At 38.5% G+C, this 18,059-nt stretch overlaps 1 pseudogene; it reads left to right on the top strand.

Annotated features, from left to right (window-relative positions):
* Nucleotides 1–15,001: 15,001 nt before the first annotated feature.
* Nucleotides 15,002–17,516, top strand: LOC143530225 (transcription factor bHLH14-like; annotated as a pseudogene).
* The last annotated feature ends 543 nt before the right edge of the window (nucleotides 17,517–18,059 follow it).

Genomic DNA, 18,059 nt, shown 5'->3' with positions numbered 1-18,059 from the left:
ATTGTGTTTTCTTGTCCTCTTACGATACGCGACGAGACAAAGGACAGGCCCATCGCGTATCGCGAAGGGCTTGGTCAAAAGGTTCTAGAAGTAGTCAACAGCGATACGCGATCGCTGTTGAACCAACGTCATCGCGTATCGCGATGACGTGGTCTGACAAGTTGTGACACGTGTGCCACGTGTTAGCCGGTGGCACGAGGTCACACCACGTGTCTCCACGTGGCACCGCGTCCGCCACGTGGTGACCACGTGGCAAATCTACTTGGTGACTGGCCAAGCCTACGTTGCGATATGTGACGGGCTAGCCAGGGAGACCGTCGCGTATCGCGACGGGCTCCAAAATTTTGCCTATAAATAGCAGCTAAGGGATCTCATTCCCTTCACACCAAATCACACATACTACTCTCTCTAACCTCTCTTTAAACCTCGATAAATGTGCCCTCGATCCACCTCGATTAACGTGTTCTCAATCCATCATTTTCCGTGCCATACCTCGATTTCTGTGCCATATCCCAACGATATTCCAAACAAGAAGGTGGTGCCATTCCGATGTCCCGACGTTCCTTTTTAGGAAGTGTTGGTGGCTCGAAGTACGCATCAAGATAAAGAGAAACGTTGGTGCCTTGTTTTGCGTGCAAAGAAAAGGATATAGAAGTTGAACAAGGTGATAAGGAACTTGAATCGGCATCGAAGTACTGCTCAATTGTGTAGGGTTTATTAAGCCAAGAAAAGGTAGGCATATTGCCCGAATAAAATAATAATAAAATATTAAAAAGGCTTAAAACCTAAGGTCGAGTAAATACTCGATACCTCGATAAATAAAAGAATAAATAACAAAGAAAAAAAAAGAAAAAAATATAAATGTATATTCAAATACTTGTTTGGATATATAAATAAATCTTTGTTATAAATATTATTTAAGTATAATGAGTATTCTTAAATAATAAAGAAGAAAGATATACGTTTCTTATAGAAGAAGAAACGTAGGGTTTTATAAATAAGATATCTTTTGGTTATCTTATAAAATAAAGACATTTTAAACTAAAGGTTTAAAAAGAAAAGAAAAGAAAATAGATTACTCTATAAACTAAAGGTTTTAAAGTAAATCGAGGTGGCGATTATAAAACTAAGACTAAAGGTCTTAAGCCGGATTGTATATCCGACTAATAAAAAGTTATACTCGTACTATAGGTGCAAGATAGCAAGGGAAAGACCCTCGGACGGTGTTGGAAGCCGATCCCAATCAAAAGGTGAATACGCCCCAACTTTTACACACTTGTTTTGAAACGAGTCAACTTGTTATATGAAAAACTTTACATGAGACTAAGTGTCTCTAAAAACATTATCAATAAGAGTAAAAGCCTAGCCCTCAGGCTGTACTATACGTTTGTCTGGATCCTTACATATGTGGTAAAATGCGGTGGGCACATCGCACCACGCTTGATCACGACCTCCAGCCACGATGAGCCGGACCTAAGTACGTTCGAGTGAGACAGACCATGAGTATATTTATGGTACCTAAGTATGTCGAAACGCTGCGGTGTTTTGCTGGGGTGACCTAGTGTAGAGACTCAAGTTTATAATGATGTTGTTTTAGCTTGATTATTGCTAAGCCACGATGGGCCGGACCTAAGTTATGTCTCGAGGGGTAATCAAGTAAAAGAAAATATTTTTAGCGTCAGCATATTCACCAGCATTCGTTGCTGACGTATTTTCTAACATTTTGCAGGTAACCAAGACTAGGACTTGAAGAACGAAGTGCTCAAGAATCCGGTGGCTCGGATATTTTGTTAACTTAAATATTAATGAATGTTGGTTTTTGTAAACTTATAAACAAGTAAACTTAAATGAGATTTTGTCTCATCTTTTGTAAGGTAAATATTTACAACGTAAATCCACATGTTTTATAAAGTCTTCCGCTTAAACTCGTAACTCTGATTTATTTACAAATGTGTTACCAACTGTCGGTCGCACTCCAAGGCCTATGATGGGGGTGTGACACACACCATGAGCTCTCGTGGAAAAATATTACAATGGGTTGAACTACGAAACCCAAGTTCAGTTCGACACGCCCGTGGGAGGAAGTAAACTAGCAAAGAAGAATGTCACCGAATGTAACAAGATGTTTGAGAGTTTTGCTCAATCCGATTATGCCAAAGAGCCACATCGCGGGAATTCCACTCCCGTCACTAGTACATCATCGTCCGCTCGAGATGTACACCAGGTTAATCTGGATACTAGTGTGGCTGCTACTTTGGAATCACTAACTAGAGAGGTTAAGGAGCTGAAGGCCTTGGTGGACAGATGTGAGTTTTGTAGGGGTGGAAATGGTATGTTGGAGTGCCCGGTGATGAATCAACAGGTCGATTTTGTTGCTGGTTAGAATAGGTTTCCCAACAATTACAATAACAACAGTCAGAGTTGGAACACTTACAAGAACCCGAATCAGAATAACGCTAATTTGCGTCCGTCGGGTGCCCCACCCGGATTTCAAAATTCTTATAATCAAGGACAAGGTCAGTATTTCAATAATAATACCACCAATGGTACTAATGTTCAAAATAATGTGCAGGATTCGAACGGTGGAATTGGGCGTTTGGAAGAGATGATGAAGCAAATCCTGGAGAGAGACCAAGCTACACAAAAAAAGTTCTCCGAGCATGACCTTCTTTTTAAGAATAAACAATATGCTATTCTTGATATTCAAAGGACTGTTGGTGATATTGCTCGTCGTTTAGAAGAAAGACCCCCAGGTCAGTTTTCGGGTATCCCTCAAACTAATCCGGTTGCTCAATTAAAAGCCATCTCCACTCGTAGTGGTAGGGTTTTTGGTCCGGAGGTAATTAGTAGAGAAATTGGGAAAGATAGGGACGGTGAGATGGTAGATGAGGGGAAGTAGGTAGAGGCTCCGGGTAAGTCACAAGGTAAGACACCAACTATAGAGCCACAAGTTGAGAAAAACACTGACAAGAAGCTGGTTGAAGTCCGGCCACCACCACACACCATTAACCTAGCCTATGTCCCGTATCCCGCTCGTCTAAAACATCAAAAGTATATGAAAGATTATGGGCATTTTCTTAATATATTTAGGCAATTGAATGTCAACCACCCATTCGTCGAAGTCCTCCAACATATGCCTAAATACGCCAAATTTTTTAAAGACCTTATTACAAGAAAGTATAAGTTGGAGGAGCTTTCGACTGTTCCACTAAATGGAGAGTGTTCTGCGGTGGTTCTTAATAAAGTTTCGGAAAAATTACCCGACCCCGGTGTTTTAACCATTCCATGCCTTTTCAGAAGTGAGACGACGTGTCAAGTATTGGCCGATCTTGGAGCTAGCATAAACCTCATGCAGTATTCTTTATATGAAAGCTAGGCCTAGGAGAGCTCACCCCTACTTGTATGACGTTGTCTTTAGCTGATCGTTCTGCTAAGTATCCTAGGGGTGTCGTGGAGAATTTACTCGTTAAGGTTAATAATTTGGTTTTTCCCCACTGATTTTGTTGTTTTGGATATGGAGGCCGACGAGAGAGTTCCTATCATTTTGGGTCATCCATTTTTACGTACAGCTAGGGAAAATATTGATGTGTTTGAAGGTAAGATCACTCTTAGATCCGGTGATCATAGTGCCACCTATTTGGCGAAGTCCATGAGACATCCGAGTGGTCAAGACGGTCTCATTGATCCATGTCACCCAGTTTACTTGATAGAATCATTTATCTCGGGCATGGATCCACATCTGGACAATTCCCGTTCGGTGAGTATTAGTGTGAAAAGGGAGCGAGAGGTTTCGAGTTCTCGGGAAATGGTGAAGTGTGTTGGAGAAAGAGATGGTGGTAAGCGAAAGATTGAAAGGGTTCGTGGTGTTAAAAAGAAAAAAGCAAAGGTTATTGGATGGTCGGATAATGATTCGATATCTTTGAGGGCATTGGAGTTCTACCGAGGTGGAGGAAGCTCCACTCGGTCCACCACGTGATTCGCATAAACACGGGTTCTTGAGTGGAAACTCAAGTGTAGAGTTTGTAGATTTTCCTTTATTTTAATTTTCATTTTCTTAGTTTCGTTGCGTCATCGAGTCGTTCCAACGAATCATCACCATCATGGAGAGAGGAATTTATGAGAATTCAAGAGGTGCCAGGTAAGTTTTACACGTTGAAATAATATAAAATGAGCATAACAAATACTTGGTAATTTTCTGGAAATTTTTCTAAGGCAAAAGGGGGCAAAAAAACGAAAAAGCATTCTGTCAAAAGTGTCCGTCGCACCGCGCGACGGGGTAAACCTCTTCCCTCCACGCGACGCGGAGGAGATTAGAAAGTAGGCTCCGCGCTCGCGGACCGGAGCCCATCCCTGGTCGCGCGGCGCGGTTACCTCTGCACAGTCAAATTTTTTTTATTTTTTATCTCTTGTTAATTCCTTGTGCTTTTATTCAGGTGTGATTCTTTGTTCTGTATAATTTTTTCGAGTCAGTATCGTAAATTTTGTAGTTTGTCTTTGTTTTTGCGTTTTTAAGTTTTGCTAGTTTTACGATTGTATAAGCTATAGAGGCGATCCCGAAAGAAGAATTTATTAAAAAAGACAAGTGTGGGGATGAAGTGGTAGTGAATCCGTATACTTTATATTTATTATCTGCTGCTAATTATTCAAATTTTATATATTTTTGTTGGTTGGTGAAAATACTTTGAATGTTTAATATCTATCAGTTTTGATAAGATACATTTTTAGATATGTTTGTTTTTTTTTTGCCGCTTACGTTCGCGTGTGAGAGAAAGAGTTACTGTTTGCTAAGCACGTTCGTAGTTGGAGGGCATTAATGGAAGAAGATCTTGGCATCATGTTTTCATTCACATATTACCAGCTAAGTCTTTTCCATTATCTAGCTTATTAACTTTTTATTTTGTTTTTGTTTTTAATTTTAAGATTTTTAGTTTTTTTTTGTACTCCGACTTTATTTTATTTTTATTTTAAGTCGTCATTGTCCTTGCATTGAGGACAATGCAAAATTTAAGTGCGGGGATAGGATATTTGAGTCGTAGTCTAAATCGAGTTTATGATTTTGCTTTCAAAAAAAAATTGAAAATTGAAAAAAAAATGAAAAATGTTTTAAAATTGTCCCTTGAATTTAGTTTTTTTGCGTTAAAGTAGAAGATGATGATATTTATTGGAAAATGGTTTTTCAAACTACTAATAATATGAGATAAATAAAAGAAAACGCACTTAACTTGGGATGTGTCGGTAGGCTCAGCCTTGAGAATGAAAGGGCAAATTTGATAAAATGGTTAAAACGAAAATCTTTTGTGGGTAAAGCGTTTTGTCCGTGGAAGATAAGTAATGAAAGGTCGGGCCATACTCAAGCCTCAATTATTGGTATGAAAAAGTGGAAATATTATATGTTTTAAAATATTTGAATACATTATCATATGATACTTGGGTAGGTTTAACGTTAGAGTATGCCATGTAGCCTGTGATATTGTCACACCCTCAAAACCCACTAACAGAGTTTTACCGTCAGAGGGTGTGAACTAACAGGATCGGAATCATTAGTTACAATCAACCATAAATAAAGTTTTCAAAACACGAAAACTTTTAAGTGTAAATAAGTGTGGAAGCGTAAAACCATAAGCCAAGTGTTGCGTCACGCAGTACGACTTAAAACCCAATAACAATAGTTTAAAACAAGTTTGCATAAACAGTAACGTTTAAATTAATGCATGATCCTATACCGCGCGCCCGCCTCGGCTACCTGAGAATAACATACAAAAAGTGTCAACACGAGGTTGGTGAGTTCACAAGTTTAGATAAAATAAAGCGTTTAGCGTTTTGCGTTACCAGATAGTGTTAAATCAATTATATATCTATAGGTAGCTAGCCTATAAAGCAAGTATTACTAAGTGTTCGACACCGAAGCTGACTGTTTATCATGTGCCTTGCCACCAGGTCTATCCCGACCATGGTAATGTGTTTAGCCAAGATTACACCCGCTCGACCTCCAGTCGAGCTTAGCGTTGGGTGGGGTTTGTCAAACCCAGTAGTACTACTCAACAATGACTCGCTATTTTCCAATACTAAACGGTTCGATGTGTGAAGGACTTCAATTGTTTCGTTTGCCACTTAGCCTTTACAAGTGATATATATTTCATAAGAAAATCTAAAAGCGTTTCGGAGTATGTTATCTCCCCCAAGTGAAAAGCGTTTAAAAAGTTTAAAAGGGGAAAGTGAAACTCACTGTTTGCGAAGAATTCCAAAAACAAGTCACCCAAGTGATGCGCGTCACAGAAAACTCTCACTAGCGTTCTAAAACAACAAGGAGATTTTTAAGTGTCGGAACTATTATCGAGTCTCTAGACTCGGCACATAATACCTATGCACAAGATACGTTTCGTGTTTCGTTTCTGAATCGTGTGTGTCTCAACAAGCACATTAGTGATACGTTACGTGTGTGAACAACTATTTACGTGTCAAGTGTTAATGGTGTACATTACTAGCAATTATTCCCCGCAAGGGCAATTTGGTCAAAACATAACAATTATCTAGCAATTAGCACGTTTCATGTATTTTCACAAAGTTTAGCAGCTAGTTTAATCAAGACAGAACCCTACTTGAAAGATTACTATATTCAATAGATCAAAACATATCAAATAATTCACCAAAAATCGTCACAAAAACATACATGAGTTAGGTTTCCAGAACATATTTTATTGTATTTTTATTCTACATAGTTTACTCATAATGATCAAAACATTACAACAAACTCACAGCAGTCAAATTCATGCGCAACAGAATGTTATTTCTTATCCCCGTTAAATGAAAAATCCAATTAATGCAAGACCAACTGGGTGAGGTTCTTAACTCAACAAGTTAACTTCCAGAAGTAGAACCAACCCATTTGGTCTTGTAGTTCATGAGATATGCAAATTACAAAAAAACTTAACAGCAGGTCTCACAACTCAGATTTGCACTTCAGTTTTGTAAAATCATAAAGATTAACTTTTACTCGTCCAAAAATTACAAACTTTGACTTTATACAAACTAGACTCATTATAATACTCTGTAGTGTTAACAACCTCAGCCAATTTCCACCTTAACAATTTGTTACAGTTGTCTAAACATAACTTACAATCTGTCCAGTACCAGTTTTGACCTTTAATCATATTTAAATCGTTTGAGTAACCAAAACACCTCCAAATTAGGCGTGGTTGAACTTTCTGAAAACTAGACTCAGAGTACTACCTTGTAGACTCATAATTAGCTCAGTTTGCTTATATACTCAACAAGTTACATGTCGTTCAAGTTTAACAATCACTCCTGTCAAAACTCAGCAAGCACAAACAATCGTCTAACATGCATCCTAAGCATACGACATATCTCAAAACATGTAATGAGCATAATAAATCACAAAAATCAGTAGTAACCCTCTAGGGTTTACAAACCATCAATGATTCAATAATCTTTCACCGTTCAAAATCACATATGATCATCAATATCAATAACTAACACATAATCAATCATCATCTAATCAAAATTACACATGCAAACACTAAATACATGATTTACAAAGTTAGGGTTTCATGTTTATACCTTAAAAATGCAGAAACAACCAAGGGAAACGTGAGAGATGCTTAGAAACGAGTGTAGGATGCTCCGATTATGAAGAACGAGATCAAAACAAGGTGATATGTGTGTGTGTGTGTGTATGGGCTGCCGATCGCAAGGGAGAAGGGGGGGGGGGGCTGGCCGATCGGGTTAGAGGGAGAGAGAAAGAGATTAGGTTTTTTAATATTATTAATAATAATATGTTACATCAAGGCCCCTCCACTTCTAAATATTATTTTTCTAGCTTAAATTAACTTGTTTGCATCTTGAGTTAACGTTTCATACAATGTTATCACATAACACATAAGTCTAACACATAATTATCACATAATTATTGTTTTGATGTTTTTCTTTTATTCACCAATGGTTTGCGTCAACTCGTTTGCGTTTCGGTGCAATTCCCGAAAGACTACACATGTAGTAGTTGTCAAGCGTCATTTAAAACCTTATTTTAAATGTAATGAGATGTGCGTTCTTGATCAAGTGATCTTAAGTTTGAATTGACGGAGTTTGAGTTAACGGAGTTAACCTGAAATTGACGAGTGTCACATCATTCCCATGTTAAAGAATTTTCGTCCTGAAAATTTGAGTCAAGTCGCGATGGGTGTCTGAGAAAGCAAGAAAAAAATTTCAGTTTGTCATATCATCCCCTAGTAGAAAGAAATTTCGTCCCGAAATTTAATTCATACCTCCGGTGAGTTCTGACGGTTTGCCGGGTTTCGCGGTTTTCTGTGTTTAATCAGCCCTTCAAAAATGTGAGGATACTTTTTCATCATTTGATCCTCGCGTTCCCACGTGAACTCCGGTCCACGTATCGAGTTCCAACGAACCTTAACGATTGGAATCTTGCTGTGCTTGAGTGTTTTGGTTTCCCAATCCAAAACTTCGACTGGTTCTTCAATGAAGCGTAACTGTTCATCAAATTGCAATTCGTCCAAAGGAACTGCTTGGGTTTCATCGGAAAGGCATTTCTTCAAATTGGATACATGGAATACATTGTGTACGCCACTGAGTTCCGTGGTAAGTCCAGTCGGTACGCCACCGGACCAATGCGCTCAGTTATCCGGTAAGGGCCAACGTATCGTGGGTTGAGTTTGTTTCGCTTCCCAAAGCGAACCATACCTTTCCAAGGTGAGACTTTGAGTAATACTTGGTCGTTCACTTGAAATTCAAGAGGCTTTCGGCGTTTGTCAGCGTAACTCTTTTGGCGATCTCGTGCTGCTGCCATGCGGTTTCGGATTTGAACAATCTTTTCAGAGGTTTTAAGTACCAGTTCTAGACCAGTGATTTGGCTGTCACCCACCTCTGCCCAGCAGAGAGGTGATCGACACTTCCATCCGTACAACGCTTCAAACGGCGCTGCTTTAATACTTGGGTGGTAGCTGTTATTATACGAAAACTCTACCAAGGGTAAGTGAGGTTCCCAACTTTTTCCGAAATCCAACACGCATGCACGCAACATGTCCTCCAAAGTCTGAATGGTGCGCTCACTTTGCCCATCCGTCTGAGGATGGTATGCTGTACTCATATCCAGGCGGGTACCTAATGCGTTTTGTAGTGACTTCCAAAAGTGCGAAGTGAAACGGGAATCTCGATCAGAAATGATTGAGACAGGCACTCCGTGTCTAGACACTACTTCCTTCATGTAGACGTGAGTCAGTCTTTCCATTTTGTCAGATTCCTTAATCGCTAAGAAGTGTGCAGACTTAGTCAATCGGTCAACGATCACCCAGATGGTATCGCATCCCGTCGGTGTTTTAGGTAATCCAGTGATGAAATCCATTGAAATGTGTTCCCATTTCCACATTGGAAGTTCCGGTTGCTGTAGCAGGCCAGATGGTTTCTGATATTCTATTTTGACTCTTGCACAAGTCAAGCATTTGCTCACGTAGGTGGCAATGTCGGCTTTCATGTTTAACCACCAGCAAAGTGCCTTTAAGTCATGGTACATTTTATCTGAGCCAGGGTGGATAGAATATCGGGACTTGTGTGCTTCGTCCATCACTAGAGTTCTCAACTCTCCGTATCGTGGAACCCAAATCCGGTTCTCAAAATATCGGACCCCGTCCGATTTGGTTTCGAGTTGCTTGTTCATGCCCCACATGAGTTCTGATGGAAGATTATCATGTTTCAAAGCTTCGAGTTGCGCATCGCGAATCTGATCGGGTAAGTTGGCGTGAATCGTAAGTTGTAATGCTCGCACTCGCCTAGGTTTATCGGTTTCTTTTCTGCTGAGAGCGTCGGCCACTACATTGGCCTTTCCAGGGTGGTACTTTATGGCACAATCATAATTCTTAAGCAGCTCGACCCAACGACGCTGTCGCATGTTCAGCTCCTTCTGATCGTAGATATGTTGGAGACTCTTGTGGTCGGTGTAAATGGTAAACTTGGTACTGTACAAGTAATGCCTCCATATCTTAAGGGCAAACACCACAGCTCCGAGTTCCAAGTCATGGGTCGTGTAGTTCTTCTCGTGAATCCGTAGTTGTCGAGAGGCATAGGCTATAACCTTCTCGAGTTGCATCAGCACGCAACCGAGACCTTGTACTGATGCGTCACAATGTATCTCAAAATTTTTCGTTCCCTCGGGAAGGGCTAGAATAGGGGCGCTACAGAGTTTGGTTTTTAACAGTTGAAAAGCGGATTCTTGTGCGTCACCCCAATTGTACTTAGTACCCTTGTGAGTCAAAGCGGTGAGGGGTTGAGCAATCTTTGAAAATCCCTCGATGAAACGCCGGCCAGTCCTAGGAATTGTCGCACCTCAGTCGGAGTCTTATGTGCTTCCTAGTTTTTGATGGCCTCTACCTTACCGGGATCAACATGGATACCATTCTCGTTGATCACATGTCCTAAGAGGTGAACCTCGCGAAGCCAAAATTCGCATTTCGAGAGTTTAGCGTACAGTTGTTCCTTCTTTAGTAATTCCAGAATTAACCTCAAGTGTTCTTCGTGGTCGGTATTTTCCTTGGAGTAGACGAGGATATCATCAATAAAAACAATCACAAACTTGTCGAGGTACGCCTTGCATACTCGATTCATGTGATCCATAAATACGGCTGGTGCGTTGGTTAAGCCGAAAGGCATAACCGAAAACTCGTAGTGACCATACCGACATCTGAAAGTCGTCTTTGAAATATCTTCTTCGCGCACTCTTAATTGATGGTAACCAGATCGCAGATCGATCTTCGAGTAGTAACTCGATCCTTGAAGTTGGTTAAACAGATCATCAATTCGGGGTAAGGGATAACGGTTCTTGATCGTCACCTTGTTCAGTTCTCTGTAGTCGATGCACATGCGGAAAGTCGCGTCTTTCTTTCGGACAAACAAGACAGGGGCTCCCCACGGTGATGAGCTAGGTCGGATAAAACCTTTATCCAACAAATCTTGCAATTGAGTGGACAATTCCTGAAGCTCCGTCGGTGCAAGCCGATACGGGGCTCGCGCTATAGGTGCTGCACCGGGGGTCAATTCGATTTGGAATTCGACTTGTCGAATAGGAGGGAGTCCAGGCAAATCCTCCGGGAAAACTTCTGGAAAATCTCGCACAATTGGTATATCTTCGATTCGCTTCTCCTCCGCGGGTTTTTCGACAATGTGAGCTAAAATTGCCGGATGACCCTTTCGTAGGTATTTCTGCGCCTTCATGAGGGTGATGACGCTGGTGGTCATGCCGCTTTTCTCGCCCTGAATCGAAATGGTCTCGCCAGAAGGGGTAGTGATGTGGACTATCTTGTCGTGACATATAATCTCCGCTCGGTTCTCGGATAACCAGTCCATGCCGACAACGACATCGAAACTACCAAGCATAAAAGGTATGAGGTCGATAACAAAAGTATGACCCGACAGTTTCAACTTACATCCCGCAAGTGCATGAGTTGTTTCTATAGACTTTCCGTCATACTTATGATAACTAATAGTAAACGGTTCAATGACGGTTCAATGACGATAGTAAACGGTTCAATGACGATAAGAACTTAATCTTAAATGTTGATGAATACAAACCAAATAATTTATGATAACTAAAAATTCAAAAGAAACAAATGTTTAATCAATCCACACAAACGTAAGCATACAATTAAACGAAAGCTTGACCAAAACTCATTCCATACACATAAAAAAACCCCACACCTGAAATGGACACGAATGGTATAGCCTTGCATCTTTATTGCGAACGCTCCAGTGGTTAATTTGGATTTTGAATCCATGGATGAAACTATGATTTGGAAACTTTATGATGTTGAAATGGAGCTCCAAATTCGTCTCCCAAAAAGAGGCTGAGAGATCCTTTTAGTTTGGGGTTTTAACCATTATATAGCCTTTTAGAGGAAAAAAAACGTTCAAATGGGGTTCAGATGCAAATTAGATGGCGTTCAAATCAGAATCGGATAGACTTTAGATGGAGTTAAAATCTGAATCTGACAGAGTTCCAATCCAAATCAGATGGAGTTCAGATATGAATTAAATGGAGTTTACATCTAAATTGAATAAGGTTAAGATTCGAATCAAATAGGGTTAAGATCTTAACCAGATGAGTTCAGATGCGAATCAAATAAGGTTCATATCCGAATCAGATGAACTACAGATGCGAATCGCATAAGGTTCAGATCCGAATCGGATGAGCTGTAGATGTGAATTGGATAAGGTTCGTAACCGAGTCAGTATAACTGCAGATGCGAATCAGATAAGGTATAGATCTGAATTGGATTAGTCGCATATGCGAATCGTATGAGCTATAGATGCGAATCGGATAAGATTCAGATCCAAATCGGATAGTCAGATCCGAATAGGATGAAGTGTGAATATGATTTGCATAAGTAAAAATTAGATTCAGATCTGAAACTTGTAAGAATGCAATTTTTACCTTTTGTTCAACAACGATTTCTTCAAAATATCTCCAAAACTAAATATGAAAGAATGAAAATGAAGATATGATGGCAACTAACAATAATCCAAGCTCAAACAACCAAAAGCACACGATCAAATCCTAAAACAAACCCGAAAACCTCAAAAGGTTGAGCCTAAGCTAGCTCAGATACAAATTGTAGGTCATCAAAATGAATCTATAAATATGAAATTCGAATCAATCATCTAACTCGTGCACTTGGATCTCGATCGTTTTCTTGAATCTTCAAAGGTGATGCTTAAGTGTGTATGTTGGTTGTGGGTAGAGAGAGAATTGAAATGACAAGGTTTTTGGTTGCTAGGCCTATATATAGTCTCTAGCCCATAACTTCATTAAGGCCCCAATGGACCGGCGTAATGGGCAATTACAAAAGATTAACGTACTTGTAACGTAAATAAATTATTACATGATTAAACCAAAATAAATACCTACGCCTAATCATTAATATTAGCTATTTGTTTTATAACTAATAGCATTTGTCATGTGATTTTTTTCATTTCCGTTTTACTAAATTGTTATGGAGTTAAATGGATTGTTTGTTTTATAATTATTTGTTTATCTATATGTTTTTTCACATGTTGAACATGAAGTAATTTTACAATTACCGCTCTTTGGTGACAAAAAATTTAACCGATATACACAAGTGAATAACGAATGTACAACTTTATTATGACATTCCAGTTAAAATGTTCTGGTTTTGATATTGATTATAAGGATTATTTCATTAGGAGATCAAAAAGATTTGTCTTCATATATTAATTAAAAGGTTTCGATTATAATAGAGAGGTGTGTAAGCGGGCAACAAGCCGTGCCGCCTCCCATTTTGAATGACAAACCCTTTCTTACTGAAAACAAAGTTATAGTTCTTTGGCGTCGATAAGTTACCATGCACGATCTGTTGAACTCTTTTAAAAAACGTAATAATTTCGGGGGACAGACCCGATCCTACTATAAACAAAGTTACATTTCTTTCATCATTTGGCTCGAAAGACACAACCTCATCTATTTATTCACCTATAACTTATTGCTATATAGATTCATACATATAACAACACCCACCCAAACCATTCTTTACCAAGCAAAAAAAAAGTTTTCAATTTCATTCCCATGCGAATCGGATGAGCTTCATATGTGAATCGGATAAGATTCAGATCCAAATCAGATGGTCAGATCCGAATTGGATGAAGTGTGGGTCTGATTTGCATAAGTAGAAATTAGATTTAAATCTGAAACTTGTAAGAATGCAATTTTTACCTTTTGTTCAACAACGTGTTCTTAAGACATCTCCAAAACGAAATATGAACGAATGAAAATGAAGATATGATGGCAACTAACAATAATCTAAACTCAAAACAACCAAAAGCACACGATCAAATCCTAAAACATATCTGAAAACCTCAAAAGATTGAGCCTAAGCTAGCTTAGATACCAATTGTAGGTCATCGAAATGAATCTATAAATGTGAAATTCGGATCAATACGTGCACCAGGAGGGCATAATCTAACTCGTGCACTTGGATCTCGATCGTTTCCTTGAATCTTCAAAGGTGATGCTTAAGTGTGTGTTGGCTGTGGTGTATGGAGTGTGTGTAGAGAGTGAATTGAAATGACAAGGTTTTTGGTTGCTAGGGATATGCTAGGCCTATATATAGTCCCTAGCCCATAACTTCATTAAGGCCAATGGACCGGCGTAATGGGCAATTACAAAAGATTAACGTACTTGTAACGTAAATAAATGATTACATGATTAAACCAAAATAAATACCTACGCCTAATCATTAATATTAGCTATTTGTTTTATAACTAATAGCATTTGTCATGAGATTTTTTTCATTTCCGTTTTACTAAATTGTTATGGAGTTATGGATTGTTTGTTTTATAATTATTTGTTTATCTATATGTTTTTTTGTTATGGAGTTATGGATTGTTTGTTTTATAATTATTTGTTTATCTATATGTTTTTTACTTGTTGAACATGAAGTAATTTTACAGTTACCGATCTTTGGTGATAAAAAATTTAACCGATATACAGTGAATAACGAATGTACAACTTTATTATGACCTTCCAGTTAAAATGTTCTGGTTTCGGCACTGATTATAAGGTTTTTATCATTAGGAGATCAAAAAGATTGTCTTCATATATTAATTAAAATGATCCAATTACAATAGAGAGGTGTGAAAGCGGGAAACAAGACGCCCCTTTAAATGGCAAACACGATCCTACTGAAAACAAAGTTATAGTTCTTTGGCGTCGATAAGTTACCGTACACAACCCGTTAAATTCTTTTAAGAAACGTAATAGCTTCGGGGGACACACCCGATCCAACTATAAACAAAGTTACATTTCTTTCATCATTTGGCTCGAAAAGACACACCCTCATCTAGATTCATACATTTCTTTCATCATTCACCAATAACTTATTGCTATATAGATTCATACATATAACAACACCCACCCAAACCATTCTTTACCAAGTAAAAAAAAAAAGTTTTCAACTTCATTTCCATGGATGACTTAATTGTCTCCCCATCACCCTCCACAACCAGTCCTCCACCCCCTCAAAACACCCTTCAACAAAAGCTTCAAACCCTTCTTCAAAACCAGCCTCAAGAATGGACATACGCCATCTTCTGGCAGGCCTTCACCAACGACACAAACGGCTGCGTCTCCTTGTCCTGGGGAGACGGCCATTTCCAAAACAACAAAGATCATCAAGCCATCCAGTGTCTTTTTGGACCGGAAAACCGGGATGATGCAGAGTGGTTCTATGTCATCTCATTAACAAGATCATTTATTCCTGGAGATGGGTCGGTTCTAGGTACCCGCTTTTGCTCAAAACAATACGATATGGTTAAGTGGAATGGATCGGCTTAGATCGTTTAACTGCGAACGAGCTAATGAAGCTCAGACTCACGGACTGGAGACACTTGTTTGTATACCAACTTTAAATGGTGTTGTGGAAATGGGTTCTTATCATGTTATTGAGGAGTCTTGGAGTTTGGTAAACCAGGCTCATATTATGTTTGGTGGTGGTTGTACAAAGTTAACTAATGTTAATGATGGTCATAATAATGTTGTTTCTTTTGCTGATATGCTACTTATGACTGATGAGGGTCATGAAGATGGTAATATGAACAATATCATAGACTTTGAATCAACAAAACAGGATGATCATGTGTCCAAGAACATGAGAATGTTGTGCACAAAGACGAAGATTACAGCTGCTGTGAATACGTACGTGGAGACAGCTTCAGAGCATTCGGATTCCGACTGTCAGTTGGTTCTTTCCACAATGGCGAAGCAGAAGAAGAAACAATATAACAAATTACCTAATGGTACGTTCCTTTCTTATTATGCACACACAGTATGTTTTCTTATAAGTTATTCTTGTGTAGATATTAAAAAAATTTAAGGGGCAACAAACAGAACTCTTTAAATCTTTTTGACAAATTACGAAATGATTAGAACATTTACATTGATACTTTTTATATAAATTTAAGTATTTAACAGGTATTTTCAAAATTTGAAATTACAAAACCGTTAAAATGCTGAATTTATGTGTAAATTAAGGCAAAAAGTGATTTAAGTGTTTTATACTAAATAAAGAAAAAAGTTGGAAATCAATAAAACTATGGAAAATATTTAGTTACATGATTTGAACCCTAGTTGATGAACTCTAAGAGCTAGGCTAAACTGTTAGAGACCGATTCGAGATGGTCAATCTCCCAATATACCCGTAGAGTGGGTTAGGCTCCAAGAACAAAAGAGAAGAAGAAAAACTAAACTTGAGACAAATTTTCTTATTATTTTTCTTATTGAAACAATTACAATTTATAGGAAAAGAAAACATATAAAATAAGAAAAGATAAACAATAAGGAAACCTAATTATAATACAATAAGGAAACTAAATAAAAGATAAACTTAATTGATATATTAAACTTAAATAATAGTTATGATCATATCACTAAACCGTCTAGGCATTGTCATAAGATTTGACTCATCAGAACCTTTCGGTCCGTTTTTTATTTGTCTCTTAACTTCACTCGTAGTCCAAGTTATATATGTTTGTTTTATGGCTGTCCGGTTTTTTTTTCTAACTGACTAGCTCAACAAAGAGTGGACTAAGTCTTGGATAAATTAATTAACTCGTGTTAGTCTAACAATGTCATAAAATTTATGCATTTTGTATAAGCATGTGAAAAAAATGTCACCAATTTGTGTATTATTATGCAGTGAAAGGAAAAAAATCAGCTGGTGGCCAGTTTCCACCTGTGAACCACGTCGAGGCAGAAAGACAGCGGCGTGAGAAGCTCAACCAGCGATTCTATGCTCTCCGATCAGTCGTCCCAAACGTGTCAAGGATGGACAAGGCGTCCCTCTTAACCGACGCTGTTTGCTATATCAACAAACTGAAAGAAAGAATAGAGTATCTTGAATCTCAATTACACCGTCGCAACAACCACCAAGCGAAAACCAAGAAAGTGAAGGTGGAAATGGATGATACCATGGACACTTGTAATTTGTGTCTATCTACTAAGCCAACATTAAATATTAACAACAATGGAGATGATATAGTGGAAGTGAAGATTGTTGGTGATGATGCAATGATATCGGTACACTCTCGAAATGCAGACACTCAGGCTGCGAAACTAATGGATGCTCTTAGAGAAATGAAAGCACAAATCCAGCATGCAAGCATTTCATGTGTGAATGAAGTGATGTTGCAAGATGTAGTAGCTAGACTCCCTAGTGCCATGGATGAAGATGAACTAAAATCTGTTCTCATTTGGAAATTAGACCACTAATCACTTATAAAGCATATTAAAAGCATGTGTTAGGTTTTAATTAATGTCATAATAATGTTGTTTTACTAGGAATATTGTACAATATCTGTGTGTATGGATGGTCTAAGATTGTCTAGAAGGATAAAGGGAAGCAGGCCACATGTGTGTTGAATTAGAGGGAGCAAGCTAAGCATTATTAATGAAAAAAATACTTTCTTTGTGTGTTTACTTTTCTGATGTAGCATTCTCCAAAGATACAGGATTCTTTTTTATTTAGAGGCGTATGTGATGTCAGATGAATTAAAATTTGTTGTGTTGGCCCCCTCTGTAAATAATGTTTTGTGGGTATCCATATATGGATGGTGGTACTGAAACTGAATACGTAGGCACCACATTCTTAAGAGCGGTTCAGGTTTGAAATTTAATTCCACTAGTTTCTACATAACTTTTTGTGAACCTATGTACTATCTTTGTATAAGACTTTGAAATAAAATAAGTTAGTTTTACCTATGTAAATGATGGAATTGTCCGATCCTCCTCATCAAAGATTGTAAATGACCAAGTTTTACACCAAATCCCTTTAGTATGTCCGAGCCGAGCACACAACATCTTTTCAAATAATGCGACATCATGGCGTAACCCTATGCCCTAGCAAAAATTCCCTCTACTAGGTTTATGGGTTCTGGACGATGTAGCTTGAGCCCTCCACAGTGTAGGCTATGTCGTAGGTACATTTTCAGTGTTTTTCTTCGTTTTGAATCCCGTGAGTTGTCGAGGC

The sequence above is a fragment of the Bidens hawaiensis genome, unplaced genomic scaffold, assembly GCF_021521415.1.
Source record: "Bidens hawaiensis isolate Kalapana, Puna unplaced genomic scaffold, B.hawaiensis_p1.1 tig00008869_1, whole genome shotgun sequence".
Classification (NCBI taxonomy): Eukaryota; Viridiplantae; Streptophyta; class Magnoliopsida; order Asterales; family Asteraceae; genus Bidens; species Bidens hawaiensis.
This window is presented reverse-complemented; position numbering and strand designations above follow the sequence as displayed.